Source organism: Oncorhynchus keta, chromosome 18 (assembly GCF_023373465.1).
Source record: "Oncorhynchus keta strain PuntledgeMale-10-30-2019 chromosome 18, Oket_V2, whole genome shotgun sequence".
Lineage (NCBI taxonomy): Eukaryota > Metazoa > Chordata > Actinopteri > Salmoniformes > Salmonidae > Oncorhynchus > Oncorhynchus keta.
In genome coordinates this window covers 28712579-28731891 of record NC_068438.1, presented here as the reverse complement: position 1 = coordinate 28731891, position 19313 = coordinate 28712579, and the positions used below count along the sequence as shown (strand labels likewise).

At 49.0% G+C, this 19313-nt stretch overlaps 1 protein-coding gene across 5 annotated transcripts in view; it reads right to left on the bottom strand.

Moving 5' to 3' along the window:
* LOC127908713 (neurofibromin-like) overlaps positions 1 to 19313 on the bottom strand; it is a 70964-nt gene that overhangs the window by 26615 nt on the left and 25036 nt on the right. For 3 of the 5 annotated variants that reach the window (XM_052467846.1, XM_052467841.1, XM_052467845.1), the window contains exons 1-3: positions 6826 to 6899; positions 4849 to 4977; positions 4664 to 4738 (exon numbers count right to left, since the gene is read on the bottom strand). The gene's annotated coding sequence lies outside the window, so the exon portion shown is untranslated. Of the gene's footprint in view, positions 1 to 4663; positions 4739 to 4848; positions 4978 to 6825; positions 6900 to 19313 lie in introns of those variants that run through there. The other 2 variants (XM_052467843.1, XM_052467842.1) reach the window with 2 other exon arrangements.

Below are 19313 nucleotides of genomic sequence, written 5' to 3'. Positions count from 1 at the left end.
GCATGTGTGTGAAGGCCTTGCATCACTCGGCTCAGAGTGTCTGAGAACATTAGTCGCAGCTCTCCAGAGTAGCAGGACACTGCATCAATCTTAGGCCACCAGTCCAGATCAGACTAAAGGATGAAGAGGATAGCCAGTATTTATGCTGCAGTAGTTTGTGTCGGGGGGGCTAGGGTCAGTTTGTTATATCTGGAGTACTTCTCCTGTCCTATTCGGTGTCCTGTGTGAATCTAAGTGTGCGTTCTCTAATTCTCTCCTTCTTTCTTTCTCTCTCTCTCGGAGGACCTGAGCCCTAGGACCATGCCCCAGGACTACCTGACATGATGGCTCCTTGCTGTCCCCAGTCCACCTGGCCATGCTGCTGCTCCAGTTTCAACTGTTCTGCCTTACTATTATTTGACCATGCTGGTCATTTATGAACATTTGAACATCTTGGCCATGTTCTGTTATAATCTCCACCCGGCACAGCCAGAAGAGGACTGGCCACCCCACATATGCTCTCTCTAATTCTCTTTCTTTCTCTCTCTCGGAGGACCTGAGCCCAAGGACCGTGCCCCAGGACGACCTGACATGATGACTCCTTGCTGTCCCCAGTCCACCTGACTGTGCTGCTGCTCCAGTTTCAACTGTTCTGCCTTGTTATTATTCGACCATGCTGGTCATTTATGAACATTTGAACATCTTGGCCATGTTCTGTTATAATCTCCACCCGGCACAGCCAGAAGAGGACTGGCCACCCCACATTGCCTGGTTCCTCTCTCGGTTTCTTCCTAGGTTTTGGCCTTTCTAGGGAGTTTTTCCTAGCCACCGTGCTTTTTTATTTATTTATTTCACCTTTATTTAACCAGGTAGGCTAGTTGAGAACAAGTTCTCATTTGCAACTGCGACCTGGCCAAGATAAAGCATAGCAGTGTGAACAGACAACACAGAGTTACACATGGAGTAAACAATTTAGCAAGTCAATAACACAGTAGAAAAAAATGGGCAGTCTATATACAATGTGTGCAAAAGGCATGAGGAGGTAGGCGAATAATACAATTTTGCAGATTAACACTGGTGATAAATGATCAGATGGGCATGTACAGGTAGAGATATTGGTGTGCAAAAGAGCAGAAAAGTAAATAAATAAAAACAGTATAAAAACAGTATGGGAATGAGGTAGGTGAAAAAGGGTGAGCTATTTACCAATAGACTATGTACAGCTGCAGCGATCGGTTAGCTGCTCGGATAGCTGATGTTTGAAGTTGGTGAGGGAGATAAAAGTCTCCAACTTCAGCGATTTTTGCAATTGTTCCAGTCACAGGCAGCAGAGTACTGGAACGAAAGGCGGCCAAATGAGGTGTTGGCTTTAGGGATGATCAGTGAGATACACCTGCTGGAGCGCGTGCTACGGATGGGTGTTGCCATCGTGACCAGTGAACTGAGATAAGGCGGAGCTTTACCTAGCATGGACTTGTAGATGACCTGGAGCCAGTGGGTCTGGCGACGAATATGTAGTGAGGGCCAGCCGACTAGAGCATACAAGTCGCAGTGGTGGGTGGTATAAGGTGCTTTAGTGACAAAACGGATGGCACTGTGATAGACTGCATCCAGTTTGCTGAGTAGAGTGTTAGAAGCCATTTTGTAGATGACATCGCCGAAGTCGAGGATCGGTAGGATAGTCAGTTTTACTAGGGTAAGCTTGGCAGCGTGAGTGAAGGAGGCTTTGTTGCGGAATAGAAAGCCGACTCTGGATTTGATTTTTGATTGGAGATGTTTGATGTGAGTCTGGAAGGAGAGTTTGCAGTCTAGCCAGACACCTAGGTACTTATAGATGTCCACATATTCAAGGTTGGAACCATCCAGGGTGGTGATGCTAGTCGGGCATGCGGGTGCAGGCAGTGATCGGTTGAAAAGCATGCATTTGGTTTTACTCGCGTTTAGGAGCAGTTGGAGGCCACGGAAGGAGTGCTGTATGGCATTGAAGCTCGTTTGGAGGTTGGATAGCACAGTGTCCAATGACGGGCCGAAAGTATATAGAATGGTGTCGTCTGCGTAGAGGTGGATCAGGGAATCGCCCGCAGCAAGAGCAACATCATTGATATATACAGAGAAAAGAGTCGGCCCGAGAATTGAACCCTGTGGCACCCCATAGAGACTGCCAGAGGACCGGACAGCATGCCCTCCGATTTGACACACTGAACTCTGTCTGCAAAGTAATTGGTGAACCAGGCAAGGCAGTCATCCGAAAAACCGAGGCTGTTGAGTCTGCCGATAAGAATTTGGTGATTGACAGAGTCGAAAGCCTTGGCGAGGTCGATGAAGACGGCTGCACAGTACTGTCTTTTATCGATGGCGGTTATGATATCATTTAGTACCTTGAGTGTGGCTGAGGTGCACCCGTGACCGGCTCGGAAACCAGATTGCACAGCGGAGAAGGTACGGTGGGATTCGAGATGGTCAGTGACCTGTTTGTTGACTTGGCTTTCGAAGACCTTAGATAGGCAGGGCAGGATGGATATAGGTCTATAGCAGTTTGGGTCCAGGGTGTCTCCCCTTTGAAGAGGGGGATGACTGCGGCAGCTTTCCAATCCTTGGGGATCTCAGACGATATGAAAGAGAGGTTGAACAGGCTGGTAATAGGGGTTGCGACAATGGCGGCAGATAGTTTCAGAAATAGCGGGTCCAGATTATCAAGCCCAGCTGATTTGTACGGGTCCAGGTTTTGCAGCTCTTTCAGAACATCTGCTATCTGGATTTGGGTAAAGGAGAACCTGGAGAGGCTTGGGTGAGGAACTACGGGGGCGGAGCTGTTGGCCGAGGTTGGAGTAGCCAGGCGGAAGGCATGGCCAGCCGTTGAGAAGTGCTTATTGAAGTTTTCGATAATCATGGATTTATCGGTGGAGACCGTGTTTCCTAGCCTCAGTGCAGTGGGCAGCTGGGAGGAGGTGCTCTTGTTCTCCATGGACTTCACAGTGTCCCAGAACTTTTGGAGTTGGAGTTACAGGATGCAAACTTCTGCCTGAAGAAGCTGGCCTTAGCTTTCCTGACTGACTGCGTGTATTGGTTCCTGACTTCCCTGAACAGTTGCATATCACGGGGCTATTCGATGCTATTGCAGTCCGCCACAGGATGTTTTTGTGCTGGTCGAGGGCAGTCAGGTCTGGAGTGAACCAAGGGCTGTATCTGTTCTTGGTTCTGCATTTTTTGAACGGAGCATGCTTATCTAAAATGGTGAGGAAGTTACTTTTAAAGAATGACCAGGCATCCTCAACTGACGGGATGAGGTCAATGTCCTTCCAGGATACACGGGCCAGGTCGATTAGAAAGGCCTGCTCACAGAAGTGTTTTAGGGAGCGTTTGACAGTGATGAGGGGTGGTCGTTTGACTGCGGCTCCGTGGCGGATACAGGCGATGAGGCAGTGATCGCTGAGATCCTGGTTGAAGACAGCGGAGGTATATTTGGAGGGCCAGTTGGTCAGGATGACGTCTATGAGGGTGCCCTTGTTTACAGAGTTAGGGTTGTACCTGGTGGGTTCCTTGATGATTTGAGTGAGATTGAGGGCATCTAGCTTAGATTGTAGGACTGCCGGGGTGTTAAGCATATCCCAGTTTAGGTCACCTAACAGAACAAACTCTGAAGCTAGATGAGGGGCGATCAATTCACAAATGGTGTCCAGGGCGCAGCTGGGAGCTGACGGGGGTCGGTAGCAGGCGGCAACAGTGATAGACTTGTTTCTGGAGAGAGTAATTTTCAAAATTAGTAGTTCAAACTGTTTGGGTATGGACCTGGAAAGTATGACATTACTTTGCAGGCTATCTCTGCAGTAGACTGCGACTCCGCCCCTTTGGCAGTTCTATCTTGACGGAAGATGTTATAGTTGGGTATGGAAATCTCTGAATTTTTGGTGGCCTTCCTGAGCCAGGATTCAGACACGGCAAGGACATCAGGGTTAGCAGAGTGTGCTAAAGCAGTGAGTAAAACAAACTTAGGGAGGAGGCTTCTGATGTTGACATGCATAAAACCAAGCCTTTTTCGATCACAGAAGTCAACAAATGAGGGTACCTGGGGGCATGCAGGGCCTGGGTTTACCTCCACATCACCCGCGGAACAGAGAAGGAGTAGTATGAGGGTGCGGCTAAAGGCTATCAAAACTGGTCGCCTAGAGCGTTGGGGGCAGAGGATAAGAGGAGCAGGTTTCTGGGCATGGTAGAATATATTCAGGGCATAATGCGCAGACAGGGGTATGGTGGGGTGCGGGTACAGCGGAGGTAAGCCCAGGCACTGGGTGATGATGAGAGAGGTTGTATCTCTGGACATGCTGGTTGTAATGGGTGAGGTCACCGCATGTGTGGGGGGTGGGACAAAGGAGGTAACAGGGGTATGCAGAGTGGATCTAGGGGCTCCATTGTGAACTAAAACAATGATAACTAACCTGAACAACAGTATACAAGCTTCTACACATGCATTGCTTGCTGTTTGGGGTTTTAGGCTGGGTTTCTGTACATCACTCTGAGATATCAGCTGATGTACGAAGGGCTATATAAATAAAATTTGATTGATTGATTGAAGATCATTAATATTGCACTGCTGTGGGAAAGGCCAATGAGAACAGCACGGTCGTATCAAATGTACTTCGACTGAACTTGGTAGGAAGTAGTAGTGGAGACGGTACAAACTTACATTGGTGATGATTCTGTGCAGGGAGTTGACCAGGACAAAGTGAAAGGTAGAGGGGGAGGCGGAGGCCAAACAGACCTGAAGAGATTGTCTTTATTAATGTTTCGTCAAAAAGCCGCTTGACACCGAGGTATCATTCAGACATGGTCTGCACATTTTCTGCCAATGCGCTGAGCAGACTGACTGACCTTAAAGTGCTGATTGTTGTGAGGGTTGATACGGAAACAGGAGACGAAGCAGTCGATCATGAGGTCCACGTCTGCGTTCTGGCTGCCTGCCCCGCGAGAGAAGGACTTGGTGGGGTTGAAGAGCAGGGCCTGATGGGATAGATAAGTGTCTGTATGTGACCGTCTACAATATTCCAAATGAACCAATTTCCCAATTAACCCTTACGCAAGGGGCTTTGTGAAGGTCTGAAAGGATTGGATAGGTATTAGCAAAATGGTCATAGCTCCATAGCGGTAGCACTAGCACAAAAGTTGCACTATAAAAGTCTAAGGGGTAGCCATAGGCATATCAAACTGAAGACGTTTTCACAAAAACCTAGTGTTGAATAAACATGAAGGAGTTGAAGTGTTTCCATTATCCATTTAGGCAAATTGCACATGAATAAAATGGCGACAGCCTGGATTCCCTCCCAGCCATCTGTCTCAGGTAGCCCACAAAGGCCAGCATGGATAGAGCGCAAGAATTTACTAATCTGCCATAGTCTAATAATTTCTATGTGCCAATTTATTGTCATGGTGAACCTTGCACTGCAGTTGATCTGAAATAATGGGATAGTAAAACTTGCATAGTGCTCTGCGTACCGTCAACACTATTCGGCAATCAACATTTATTTGAAAAACATTGCTTCTATCATCATTTGTAGCAATAAAGAAAGTTTAAAAAATGGTGTCAATCTTTAGAGCATTTTTCCTATAGCTGCCATTTCATTACACATTTCAATGTTTTTTCCAATAAACCTGCATCAATGGAAACCTGCATCAATGGAAACCTGCATCAATGGAAACCTGCATCAATGGAAACCTGCAACCTGTGATGTCCTCAAAGTGGAAAATTGTATTTTAAACATTTCACCAGCAGCCAAGAGGTGGCAGTAGTGAATACCATGAATAATACACTACATGTTCAATGGTATGTGGACACCTGGTCGTCAAACATCCCATTCTAAAATCATGGGCATTAATAAGGAGTTGGTCCCCCTTTGCTACAATAACAGCCTCCACTCTACTGGGAAGGCTTTCCACTAGATGTTCAAACACTGCTGCGGAAACTTGATTCCATTCAGCTGCAAGAGCATTAGTGAGGTTGGGCACTGATGTTGTGCGATTAGGCCTGGCGCGCAGTCGGCGTTCCAATTCATCCCAAAGGTGTTCGATGGGGTTGAGGTCAGGGCTCTGTGCAGGCCAGTCAAGATCTACCACACCGGTCTCAACAAACCATTTCTGTATGGACCTTGCTTTGTGCATGGGGGCATTGTCATGCTGAAACAGGAAAGGGCCATCTCCAAACTGTTGCCACAAAGTTGTAGGCACAGAATCGCCTAGAATGTCATTGTAAGCTGTAGAGTTTAGATTTCCCTTCACTGGAACTAAGGGGCCTAGCCTGAACCATGAAAAACAGCCACAGACCATTGTTCCTCCTCCACCAAACTGTACACTTGACACTACGCATTGGGGCAGGTAGCATTTTCCTGGCATCCACATGCAGATTTGTCAGTCGGACTGCCAGATAGTGAACCGTGATTCATCACTCCAGAGAACACGTTTCCACTGCTCCAGAGTCCAATGGTGATGAGCTTTACACCACTTCAGCCGACGTTTGCCATTGTGCATGGTGATCTTAGGCTTGTGTGCGTCTGCTCGGCCCAACATCAGTTTTTGTGCTGATGTTGCTTCCAGAGGCAGTTTGGAACTCGGTAGTGAGTATTGCAACCAAAAACAGGCAAGTACACTACGCACTTCAGCACTCAGTGGTCCCATTCTGTGAGCTTGTGGCCCATCACTTCACGGCTCACCGGTCAGCAACTGGTGTGGCTGAAATAGCCAAACCACTCATTTGAAGGGGTGTCCACATACCTTTGGCCATGTAGTATATAATAATACACCAACTTCATAAACACAAAACAGCAGCACTGAATATAGATATATTGGTGCACAAACCTTTTCCAAACTGTTAATGACGGCAAGTTGGGCAGGTTTCTTCAGGGCTTTGAATTTTAATACCGTTTCTGAGAGGATGTAGTAAAAAGTAATAGAGTATTAGCAAAAAACTATTTAAAAACGAGTATGACAAACAAGGAATTGAGTGAGTGTGTAGCTACCTTGGAGCAGTCTTTTAAGTTTGGAGCAGTCCACGTTGATGTACTGCATGAGCTCTATATCGTGCACATCCACAGTGTCTTCTGAGCAGACTGTCAGCTCCTGCAACCTGAGGGAGAACACAATGGATAAGGACTCTCAGACACTGCCATAGAACAAGTTCGTCCAGTCAAACATGACATGCAGAGATATAATTCTACCAGTTTCTCAGGAGAAAGGAGGGAAAGAAGAGGGGGTGGAAGAGAGGGAAAAGAGGACAGCCTTGTAGAGGCTGTAACCCTGTGGCACCCCCATAGAGACTGCCAGAGTTCCGGACAACGGGCCCTCCGATTTGACACACTGAACTCTGAGAAGTAGTTGGCGAAACAGGCAAGGCGGTCATTTGAGAAACCAAGGCTATTGAATCTGCCGATAAGAATACGGTGATTGACAGAGTCGAAAGCCTTGGCCAGGTCGATGAAGACGGCTGCACAGTATTGTCTCTTATTGATGGCGGTTATGATACCGTTTAGGACGTTGGGTGCACCTCAGCCACGCTCTCGACCAGCTCAGAAACCGGATTGCATAGCGGAGAAGGTACGGTGGGATTCGAAATGGTTGGTGATCTGTTTGGTCACTTGGCTTTCGAAGACTTTAGAAAGGCATGGATATAGGTCTATAACAGTTTGGGTCTAGAGTGTCTTCCCCTTTGAAGAGGGGGATGACAGCAGTCACTTTCCAATATTGAGGAATCTCAGATGATACGAAAGAGGTTGAAGTTTGAGGTTGGCGGCGGATACTTTTCGGAATAAAGGGTCCAGATTGTCCAGCCCAGCTGATTTGTAGGGGGAAAAATATCATAATTGGTCGACCTCTACTTATAACTGGAACCTCCATCAGAGCTAGTTAGCTACGAGCTATTTTGCAGCTCTTTCAGAACATCAGCTGTCTGGATTTGGGTGAAGGAGAAGCGAGGGGTTTGGGCCAGTTCCTGCGGGGGGTGCAGAGCTGTTGGCTAGGGTAGCCAGGTGGAAAGTATGGCCAGCCGTAGAGAAATGCTTATTGAAATTCTCGATTATCGTGGATTTATCAGTGGTGACAGTGTTTCCTAGCCTCAGTGCAGTGGGCAACTGGGAGGAGGTGCTCTTATTCTCCATGGACTTTACAGTGTCCCAAAACTTTTTGGAACTAGCCTAACTAACCAACTGTGTGAGTATTTTGGTTCCTGATTTCCCTGAAAAGTTGCATATCGCGCAGACTATCCGATGCCAGTGCAGGACGCCACAGGATGTTTTTGTGCTGGTCAAGGGCAGTCAAGTCTGGAGTGAACTAATGGCTATAGCTGTCATTAGTTCTAAATTTGAAAGGGGCATGCTTATTTAAGATGACTACCTCTACTGACGGGACAAGTCGTGATGGATCGGCGGGGCTCCGTGTCGACAAAGGGTCCAGGCCAATTGGCAAGAGAGGTATTGTAGTTGGTGTACTTCGTTTACTAGCCGGGAGATGGACCTAGCTCGAGGCTAACTGGTGCATGCTTTTGGACAATAGTTACTCGGTAGCAGCTAGCTAGCTGCAATGATCCAGTGTAATGGTCCAGAGCTTGCGGCAGGATTCCGGTGATATCGTGGAGGGAAAAAAAGCAGTCCAATATGCTCAGGGCTGATATCACGCTGTGCAAACTGGCAGGTATTATATGGGCTAAAGTGGCTGGTGTCTGAGCTATAGGTAAAGACCGCTAGCAGTGGCTAACAATGACTAAATAGCTCGTAGCTAACTAGCTCTGATGGAGGTTCCAGTTATAAGTAGAGGTCGACCAATTATGATTTTTCAACGCCGATACCGATTAAATCAGACAATTACAACAATACTGAATGAACACTTATATTAACTTAATATAATACATCAATAAAAATCAATTTAGCCTCAAATAAATAATGAAACATGTTCAATTTGGTTTAAATAATGCAAAAACAAAGTGTTGGAGAAGTAAAAGTGCAATATGTGCCATGTAAAAAAAGCTAACGTTTAAGTTCCTTGCTCAGAACATGAGAACATATGAAAGCTGGTGGTTCCTTTTAACATGAGTCTTCAATATTCCAAGGTAAGAGGTTTTAGGTTGAAGTTAATATAGTATTTATTGGACTATTTCTCTCTATACCATTTGTATTTCATATACCTTTGACTATTTGATGTTTTTATAGGCACTATAGTATTGCCAGTGTAACAGTATAGCTTCCGTTCCTCTCCCCTACCTGGGCTCGAACCAGGAACACATTGACAACAGCCACACTCGAAGCAGCGTTACCCATCGGTCCACAAAAGCCACGGCCCTTGCAGAGCAAGGGGAATAACTACTCCAAGTCTCAGAGCGAGTGACTTTTGAAACACTATTAGCGCGCACCCCGCTAACTAGCTAGCAATTTCACCTCGGTTACACCAGCCATTAGGCTGATAGGCTTGAAGTCAGAAACAGCGCTGTGCTTGCGAAGAGCTGCTGGCAAAACGCACGAAAGTGCTGTTTGAATGAATGCTTACGAGCCTGCTGCTACCTACCATTGCTCAGTCAGACTGCTCTATCAAATCATAGACTTAATTATAACATAATAACACACAGAAATACGAGCCTTAGGTCATTAATATGGTCGATTCCGGAAACTATCATCTCGAAAACAAGACGTTTATTCTTTCAGTGAAATACGGAACGGTTCCGTATTTTATCTAACGGGTGGCATCCATCCATACGTCTAAATATTCTTGTTACATTGCACAACCTTCAATGTTATGTCATAATTACGTACAATTCTGGCAAATTAGTTCGCAATGAGCCAGGTTGCCCAAACTGTTGCATATACCCTGACTCTGCGTGCAATGAACACAAGAGAAGTGACACAATTTCACCTGGTTAATATTGCCTGCGAACCTGGATTTCTTTTAGCTAAATATGCAGGTTTAAAAATATATACTTCTGTGTATTGATTTTAAGAAAGGCATCGTGTTTATGGTTAGGCACAGTCGTCAACGATTGTGCATTTTCGCAAATGCGCTTTTGTAAAATCATCCCCCAGCGTGATTATGATTTATTGTTTTTTATAAGATAAGTTTAATGCTAGCTAGCGACTTACCTTGGCTTCTACTGCAGTTGTGGAGTGCAACGAGAGGCAGGTGGTTAGAGCGTAGGACTAGTTAACCGTAAGGTTGCAAGATTGGATCCCCGTGCTGACAAGGTGAAAATCTGTCGTTCTGCCCCTGAACAAGACAATTAACCAACCGTTCCTACGCCGTCATTGAAAATAAGAATGTGTTCTTAACTGACTTCCCTAGTTAAATAAAGGTATAAAATGTTTCATTAAAAATCAAATTGGCGCCCAAAAATACCGATTTCGGATTGTTATGAAAACTTGAAATCGGCCCTAATTAAATCGGCCATTCTAGTTATAAGGTTTAAAAAAAATAGCAGATCCGTACCACATTGAGTGAGGCGGGTTGCAGGAAGGTATATTTAATTTGAAAATGGAAAAAAAGAGATTCAATTATTTCAATGTATTCAAAAAATAAATGAATATTTACACGGGACAAAAACAAACACATCTGGGATCTTGTATGCAGAGCACATCAAGCTTGGAATGTCAATGAGCCATAAGCAGCAGCACAGTTGACAAGTGAGCTTTTCTGAATGGAGCACTCCTCCTTGATGTGGCTCTGGCTCTCCTTCAGGCCCCGACATAGTCGTGGGGCAACAGAGCCAGGATGTTGTTAGCCTCGATTTCCACTTCCAGACTTCTCCAACAGCCCAGTGATGAACAAGGCTTGGGAGCATGGTAAATAGAGACTACACTGTTGTAGGCCTAATCATGGTTGAGGAAACAGTTAGGTTCAGACATGCATCCATTCTAAGGAAGAGCCTCATGGCCTGGGACTGCTTACTAGCTGGATCCTGTCTACCACTGGGGCCCCTCAGGGAGAAACTTTGGCCTGGGAATGAAAGTCCCAAGATAGGGGTAGGAGAATAGTCAGGCTTCTGAACCTCAGCCCACAGTCCAATCCCTGCTTCATATCTTTCTGGGCTGATGCTGTGATGACTAATACTACTAGGTTGAGATTATTATTTCTCATTAATCTCGTACATCACATTGGCATCCACCAACCTCTCTCTTCCTCGCTGTGGTAGCTTTTTGACATACATTTTTTGGTTGTAATGCAGGATTCTGAAGTTGCATACAACTGTGATTTAGACTTATTGTTCAGAATACTTTCATTGTTTCTGGACACTGGGTAGGTTTTTTGGGCAAAATAAGCAAGGTTCACACAGAAACTATGATTCTTACTATGAAATCCACCCTGATAAAGCCAACACATGCAATCCTATGACTTAGAGGCTTCTAAATGGTCTTAACAACACGAGGCGGATGTAATCCCTTATTACACTTTCATCAAACTGTAATAATCCGAGCAGAGCTGCTAAGCCAGAGTACAATCACCATCTGAGTACAATCACCACTCTGTGCTACAGAATCCCTCCGTAGCCTCTGAAACCCGAGGCCCAGATCCTACCCAAACTGCACAAAAAGTGCTGATATTCCATTTCAAAAGTCTGTACTGGAGTTGAGGGCAGTTGCACAGTGTGCCATGGCACTTAAGCACGTTTAGGTTAAATACAAACCACTGCATAGCGCAAACCCTTTTCAAGTTTATTTGTAGAACAGCTTTCACACAAAGGAGTTTAAAGAAGGTGACGAGTTTCTGGCAGCACTGCTTGCACTGCAGCAAGAACCATTTGTTTCAGTCCCTTTGGAGGTGGTCTTTGACAACCAAAACAGACAAAGCTTAGTTTGGATAAAATTGAGACCCAGAGCTGATTTACAGACATACCAGCTCTCAAGCAACAACAAACTCTCCATCAAGTCAGCTGGAGCATTTTAAAATGTTGATCTTACAATTTGATAATGTTGACTGATAATGACTTCTGATGAGATATAGTTAGGGGCAACAGACAGTGTAAAAACTATTGATGGACTGGCTAGACTACATAACCCAATGTTTCACACATTCAACCTCAAGTTCATTAGTGGAATCTTTGGCACCCTTAAAAGGATACTGTAGCAGTACTGTACAGTAGTATATGCCACTGCCTGTTCACACCGCTATCATCCAAAAGGCGAGGTCAGTACAGGTGATTTAAAGCTGGGACAGAGAGATTGAAAACCAGCTTCTATCTCAAGGCCATCAGACTGTTAAATAGCCATCACTAACTCAGAGAGGCTGCTGCCTACACTGAGACGCAATCACTGGATACTTTAATAAATGGATCACTAGTCACTTAAAATAATTTTACTCTAATGATGTTTACATATCTTGCATTGCTCACGTCACATGTACATACGGTATTTTATACCATCTACTGCACCTTGCCTATGCCGCACGGCCATCGCTCATCCATATACTTATATGTACATATTCTCATTCACCCCTTTAGATGTGTGTGCATTAGGTAGTTGTTGGGGAATTGTTAGATATTACTGCACTGTCAGAACCAGAAGCATTTCGCTACACTCGCATTAACATCTGCTAACCATGTGTATGTGACCAATAAAATTTAATTCGGTGTACCTGTAGTCTTCAGTCATTGTACAAATGCTAGTCAGCATTGGCTATCATCATTACCTCTTAACTTCATACACACTGCATGCAGAGATCTAAAAAATTGTATCCACGAATTCATCCAACTCTGGGTAATAAGAAAAACTTAACTGCCAGAAACTTGTAGTTGGGCGAGCCTTGTAGACTGCTGCTGTGGTGACCACAAACACCTAAACACGCTCAAATATTGGATTGAGACAAACTCACACTATGTATATCATAATTTAAGGATGTGGTAATTATGTAAGTAGATATTTAACAAAAAACGGATGTCTGTCAATTTGTACGGATCCATGTTGTTTTTGATCTTATTGTAGCGACCTGCACAGACAGCTGTGTGTTATGTGTTAGGCTAGGAGGTGGTTGTGTTGTACTGACCAGTACCCGGTGTTCGCGGGGTCCGACATGTCAATCAACCTGCTATCTGCCAATCACGGGAATGCCTGGAATGTTCTGATGCCGGGCATCCTGGTGGTTGGCGGAGTGGCGTGGAGGGGGTTGGGCAGGGGGTGGAGCATTGGAAGTTAAGACCAGGTTCAGCTTTTGTTCTCTCTCTCTTACGTCTGGACTTCACAAGAGAAGGTCACGTTTGGCTTGTGGGTTATCTGTCATCTATTTGGCGTGTGCTACGGCCCAAACAGTAGCCTGTGTAAAGTTGGTTTAATAAACCGTCAATGCGCAAACTCAAGCCTCTGTCTGGACAATTGTTCATTTATGATCTAGTCAGGTCATTACATTGGTGTCAGAAGTAAAAACGTTGATACAAGTTAGCCAGCTAGCTAGCTGACTTATGTGGCTAGCTACCGTAGGTGAGAACGGGGATTGAAAATGCTTCGAGGGAATCCGAAAGTGAAGGTGGAGGTAGGGGACGATTATGGCCAAGGAGGTGCGTGTGAATGGACGTCGGGGGCTCTGTCTGAGGAGATCGCCAGGGCGTCGGAGCGCAGAGGCCGCTTGAGGGAGGACGTTAGAGCGATGGCGGCTGAAGCGGGCATGAGTGCTTCGTCGACTGTATTTCGCGCGGATTCTGGTGGGCGGACCGAAGTGGTGACGTCGACGCGGCGTGACGAGGAATCTGGGGCTCAGGATGTAAACAAACATGGCGGCGCCCAGTTCCCGGCTGCGTCCGTATCCGTTAAGACCCCGAAGTATTCCGGTAAGGCGGATTGGGAAGCTTTTCATGCTCAGTTTGAACTGTTAGCTCATTTTAGGGGGTGGTCGGATGAGGAAAGGGCACTGCAGTTGGCTTTATGCCTCACGGATGAAGCTCTGGCCTGTTTGATATGGATTAGCCCAGAGGACAGGCATGATTATGGTGCTTTAGTGGGAGCACTGAGGAGGCGCTATGGACAGTGTGTACAGCCCGGGCTACTGCGCTCCGAACTGAGTAATAGACGCAGGCAGCCTGGAGAGCCTCTACGGGTGCTAGCTAATGACATTGAGAGCCTCTCTCGGCGGGCATATGCTCACATGCCCCCCTCCGTGCAGAGCGAGCTAGCACGGGACCAGTTCATACAGGCGCTCTCTCCTACGGAGCTGCGCATACAGACCCAGCTGGCTCATCCTGAGTCATTGCAGACAGCCTTGGAGATGGCTTTGGAGAGGGAGCTGGTGTGGGCTGGGGCTTCAGCTGGGGCTTTGGTGGGGGTGCAGGGACACACACCCTCTGTGCGAGCTGGGGGGCAGAGCAGCCGGAGCCGGAAAAGCCTGCTTGGGTGGCCGAAATTACAAAACTCATTCGTGCTGTGTCGCTACAGGCGGAACGAAACACACGCCCTGGTCCCAGGGTCTGCTGGGGTTGTGGCCAGCCAGGCCATCTGCGCCGAGATTGCCCCATGTCCCCCAGAGCTCAGGGAAACGGCTCGGGGTCCGCATAGACCGGGTAGTGCGGACCCCTGGCTTTCTATCCCAACCACCATCATCTTCAGGAGGAGCCCACCGGCACAGACGGGGAAGCAAGGCTCCACTTCCCCAGAAGCAGACGAGGGCAAGCGGATGGAGCCTGTTGTTGTGGTGGGCCGGACCTGTGTTGGGGACTTTTGTCATGTCCCTGTCACTGTGGAGGGGGTGCCCTGCTCCGCCCTGGTGGACACTGGGTCCACAGTAACCCTGGTGAGGCCAGATATTGTGCCAGGTTGGACTCAGTGTGAGCCTACAACTGTGCAGCTCCGCACAGTCACAGGTGAGCTGGCACCCATGAAAGGGAAGGGAATAATGACTCTGACAGTAGGGGGCAGGACTGTGCGTCATCCTGTGTGGGTGGCGGCTGTGCAGGACCCTTGTATCCTGGGGTTGGACTTTCTTAGGAGCACAGGCTGCCAGTTAGACCTAAATAGGGGCACACTGAGCTTCCAGGGAGGGACGGAAGTCACCATGGCCCCCCCTAATGTCACATTCACTCAACCCAACAAACCCTTTACTCCAACAGTTAAAGCAGCAGAGACTCATGGCTGCGCCCCCTCCCCCACAGCTCTGTGTGACTTTTCCCCAGTCCCCCTGTCACCTACGGCGGTGTGTTACATTCCCCCAGCTACCTCCATGACACAGCCCTCTGTGAGCCCGGGCCACACCCCCCCAGCCCAGCTACCCCAGATGGGAGAGGAGAGGACACTGTCTGCAGTGAGGGAGATATGGGGGAGGAACTGTGTTGGTCTTGACCCCGAGCAGCAGGAATGGTTGTGGCGGTTGCTGTTTGAATTCAGAGACAGCTTTGCGTTGAGTGAGGAAGAGGTGGGTCAGACTCATCTGGTGCAGCATGAGATCGACACAGGTGATGCTCGACCCATCAAGATGCGTCCCCGCCGTTTCCCGCTGGCACGCCAGGAGGCGGCAGACAAGGCTGTGTTGGAGATGCAGCGGGCAGACTTCATTGAGCCCTCAGACAGCCCCTGTGCGGCGCCAGTCGTCATGGTTCCGAAGAAGGGGGGCAAGCTGAGGTTCTGTGCGGACTACAGGCGGCTGAATGAGGTAACCAGGAAGGACTCATACCCCATACCACGTATCGATGAGTCGCTGGACCTGGTTAGGGGGTCCTCCTGATTCTCCTCACTAGACCTCCGCAGTGGCTACTGGCAGGTGCCCCTCTCCCCAGAGGCCAGAGCCAAAACTGCGTTCTCCACTAACAGAGGACACTGGCAGTTCAAGGTCCTGTGCTTTGGCCTGTGCAACGCTCCAGCTACTTTTGAGCGTTTGATGGACAGGGTGCTGGATGGCATCCCCCGACAGCAGTGTCTGGTATACCTCGATGACATCCTGGCCCATGGCAGCTCCTTCCAGTCAGCCCTGGGGGCACTACGGCGTGTGCTGGAGAGGGTGGCTGCCGCAGGTCTGAAGCTCCACCCCGAGAAGTGCCACTTCATGAGGAGAGAGGTGTCCTTCTTGGGCCACCGAGTGGGGAAGGAGGGGATCAGCACCATGGAGGACAAGGTAGGGGCTGTCAGAGACTGGCCCACCCCCACCGACCAGCGTCAGCTGAAGAGCTTCCTGGGCCTGGCCTCGTACTACAGGAGGTTTGTACGGGGCTTCTCAAGCGTTGCTGCTCCACTGAACCGCCTGCTGCCGAAGGACAAGGCTTTCACTTGGACAGTGGAGTGTGAGGAGGCGTTCAACACCCTCAAACGTGCACTGATCGAGGCCCCGTGCTCGCCCCCTGACCTCACCTTGCCCTTTATCCTGGACACAGACGCGAGCAATGTGGGCATGGGTGGGGTGCTGGCCCAGGTGGGGCCAGAGGGGGAGAGAGTGGTGGCGTACTTCAGCAAAACATTTGACAAACATGAGCGCCGCTACTGTGTCACCCGGCGGGAGCTCTTGGCTGTTGTGGCTTCCGTCAAACACTTCAAGTACTACCTGGGTGGTCTGCCCTTTACTGTAAGGACTGACCACTCTGCTCTCCAGTGGCTCATGTCTTTCAGAGAGCCAGAGGGGCAGGTGGCACGCTGGTTGGAGGAGCTTCAGCCGTATGACTTCACGGTGGTGCACAGGGCAGGGGCACGCCACTCCAACGCCGACGCCATGTCCCGTCGGCCCTGTACTGCAGACGGCTGCCGCCACTGTGAACGGAGAGAGGGACGGGAGAGAGAGCTGCGGGCAGAGGAGGGTGTCTGTGCCACAGTGTGTCGGGCGAGCGGGCCTGTCTGCTGTGAGCTGCAGACTGTCGACGTGGCTGAATGGCGGCAGCAGCAGGGACGGGACACAGACCTACAGCCAGTGCTACAGTGGGTAGAGGCGCAGGTGAGGCCACCATGGGAAGAGGTGACAGCGCTCTCACTCGCGACCAAAGGGTTGTGGTCGAAGTTTGAGAGACTGCGGCTGGCTGATGGCGTGCTACAGCGGGCATGGAAGGAGTCAGCTACGGGAGAGGAGAGGTGGCAGGTGGTGGTCCCAAAAGCATTGCGGGAGGCTGTGCTCCAGAGTACTCATGGGGGTGGGGACTGGACACTTTGGGGTCACAAAACACTGCGCCGTCTCCGTCAGGGCTTCTACTGGGGGCAGCATAAGAGGGATGTGGAGGACTTTTGTCGCCGCTGTGACAACTGCACAGCGAGAAAGGGCCCCCAGGCCGCTCTCATGCTCAGCTCCAACAGTTCCCAGTGGGGGCTCCCATGGAGAGGGTGGGAGTGGATGTAGTTGGGCCGTTCCCCACCACAGACAGTGGAAACCGCTGGGTGCTCACGGCCATGGACTATTTCACAAAATGGCCCGAGGCCTATGCTCTGCCTGACCAGGAGGCAGAGACCATCGTCGACGCCCTGACAGCGGGGATGTTCAGCAGGTTTGGAGCTGCAGAGTCCATCCACAGCGACCAAGGCAGAAACTTTGAGTCCCATGTGTTCGCCACCATGTGTGAGAGGCTGGGTATGCACAAGACCCGCACTACTCCTCTCCATCCTCAAAGTGATGGCCTTGTGGAGCGCTTCAACAAAACGCTTGGACAGCAGCTGGCCATCGTCTCTTCCAAACACCAGCATGACTGGGACAAGCACCTGCCTATGGTCCTCATGGCATGCCGCTCCGCTGTCCAAGACTCCACTTCCTGCACGCCTGCCCTCCTCATGCTGGGGAGAGATCCGCACCCCTGCGGAGATGGCGTTTGGTCGGCCCCTGGATAGCCCTCATGTTCCTCCGGGGCCGGAGTATGCCCGGAGACTCCAGGACCGCCTGGAGACAGCCCACACCTTCGCCAGAGAGCAGCTGGTGAATGCAGGTGTGAGGCAGAAAAGGAACTATGACGTGCACACCCGGGGAAGGCACTTTGTGGCTGGGGAGCTGGTCTGGGTCTACAGCCCCCTAAGGAAAAAAGGCAGATGCCCCAAGTAGGACAGTCACTGGGTGGGACCCTGCAGTGTCCTGGAGAGGGTAGGGGAGGTTGTGTACCGGGTGCAGCTTCCTCCCAGGGGGAGAAAGGTGGCACTGCACCGGGACAGGTTAGCCACATACAGAGGGGCCTCTTCTCCCCAAACCCCAGGAACCCCCACAATTCCCCTCTCTGGCAATGACATTCTCCAGGCACCCACCCTCAGGTGCCGCAGACAAGGCTCCAGACAGCCCACTCCCCCTGTCTCCCCCCCTGTGTCACCGCGTGGTTCCCCAGAGCCACGGACTGTATTACCCGTTCCCGCTTCCTTGTCCCCCATATCCCTGCTTTCATCCCCTGGTTCCCAGAGGGGCACTCTGCGACCATCACGGCCACGCAGGCAAAGGAGACCTCCGGGTCGCTTCAGAGACTTTGTTTGTTCCCTCGGGGACGAGGGACTTTGTGGTGGGGGGGCTGTGTAGCGACCCGCACAGACAGCTGTGTGTTATGTGTTAGGCTAGGAGGTGGTTGTGTTGTACTGACCAGTACCCGGTGTTCGCGGGGTCCGACATGTCAATCAACCTGCTATCTGCCAATCACGGGAATGCCTGGAATGTTCTGATGCCGGGCATCCTGGTGGTTGGCGGAGTGGCGTGGAGGGGGGTTGGGCAGGGGGGTGGAGCATTGGAAGTTAAGACCAGGTTCAGCTTTTTGTTCTCTCTCTCTTACGTCTGGACTTCACAAGAGAAGGTCACGTTTGGCTTGTGGGTTATCTGTCAAACAGTAGCCTGTGTAAAGTTGGTTTAATAAACCGTCAATGTGCAAACTCAAGCCTCTGTCTGGACAATTGTTCATCTATGATCTAGTCAGGTCATTACATTATTATTGAGCGTTTAACGTTACCTCAGAGCAGAAACATGGTCAGGTTGAAAATCCAGATTCCTCAGACAGCAACATGAATGTTGGCTGACAGCATGCAACCAGTATGTTCTTCATTTTTTCCCCACATGTGACAGACCTTGCATTTGAATCAGTGCATGTTGGAGTCACACCTCTCATTTGTTTACAGTTAGCAAGGTAGCTAAATTATAGGACTTCCTAGCTGGTACAATAGGGACATCTTTTCCCCAATTGTCTAGGAAGAATTAGCCAATATTAGACGAAGTGTGCAAATACTCCGAGTTAGCTACACCAACACCCAATATATATGCAACATTAAAATGCATGTTTAGTTGGCTAGCTAGCTACATGGGTAGCTTACTAGTTAGGTAGCTAAAAGTAACTTGCACTTTTGGTACACATCATCCGAACACAGATATAAAAATATTTGTCCTAACGTAGTTACTATCAATAGCTACCTAGCTAGAAAGCAGTCTAGCATGCACTTCACAGTGACATAAATACAATTAGCTAT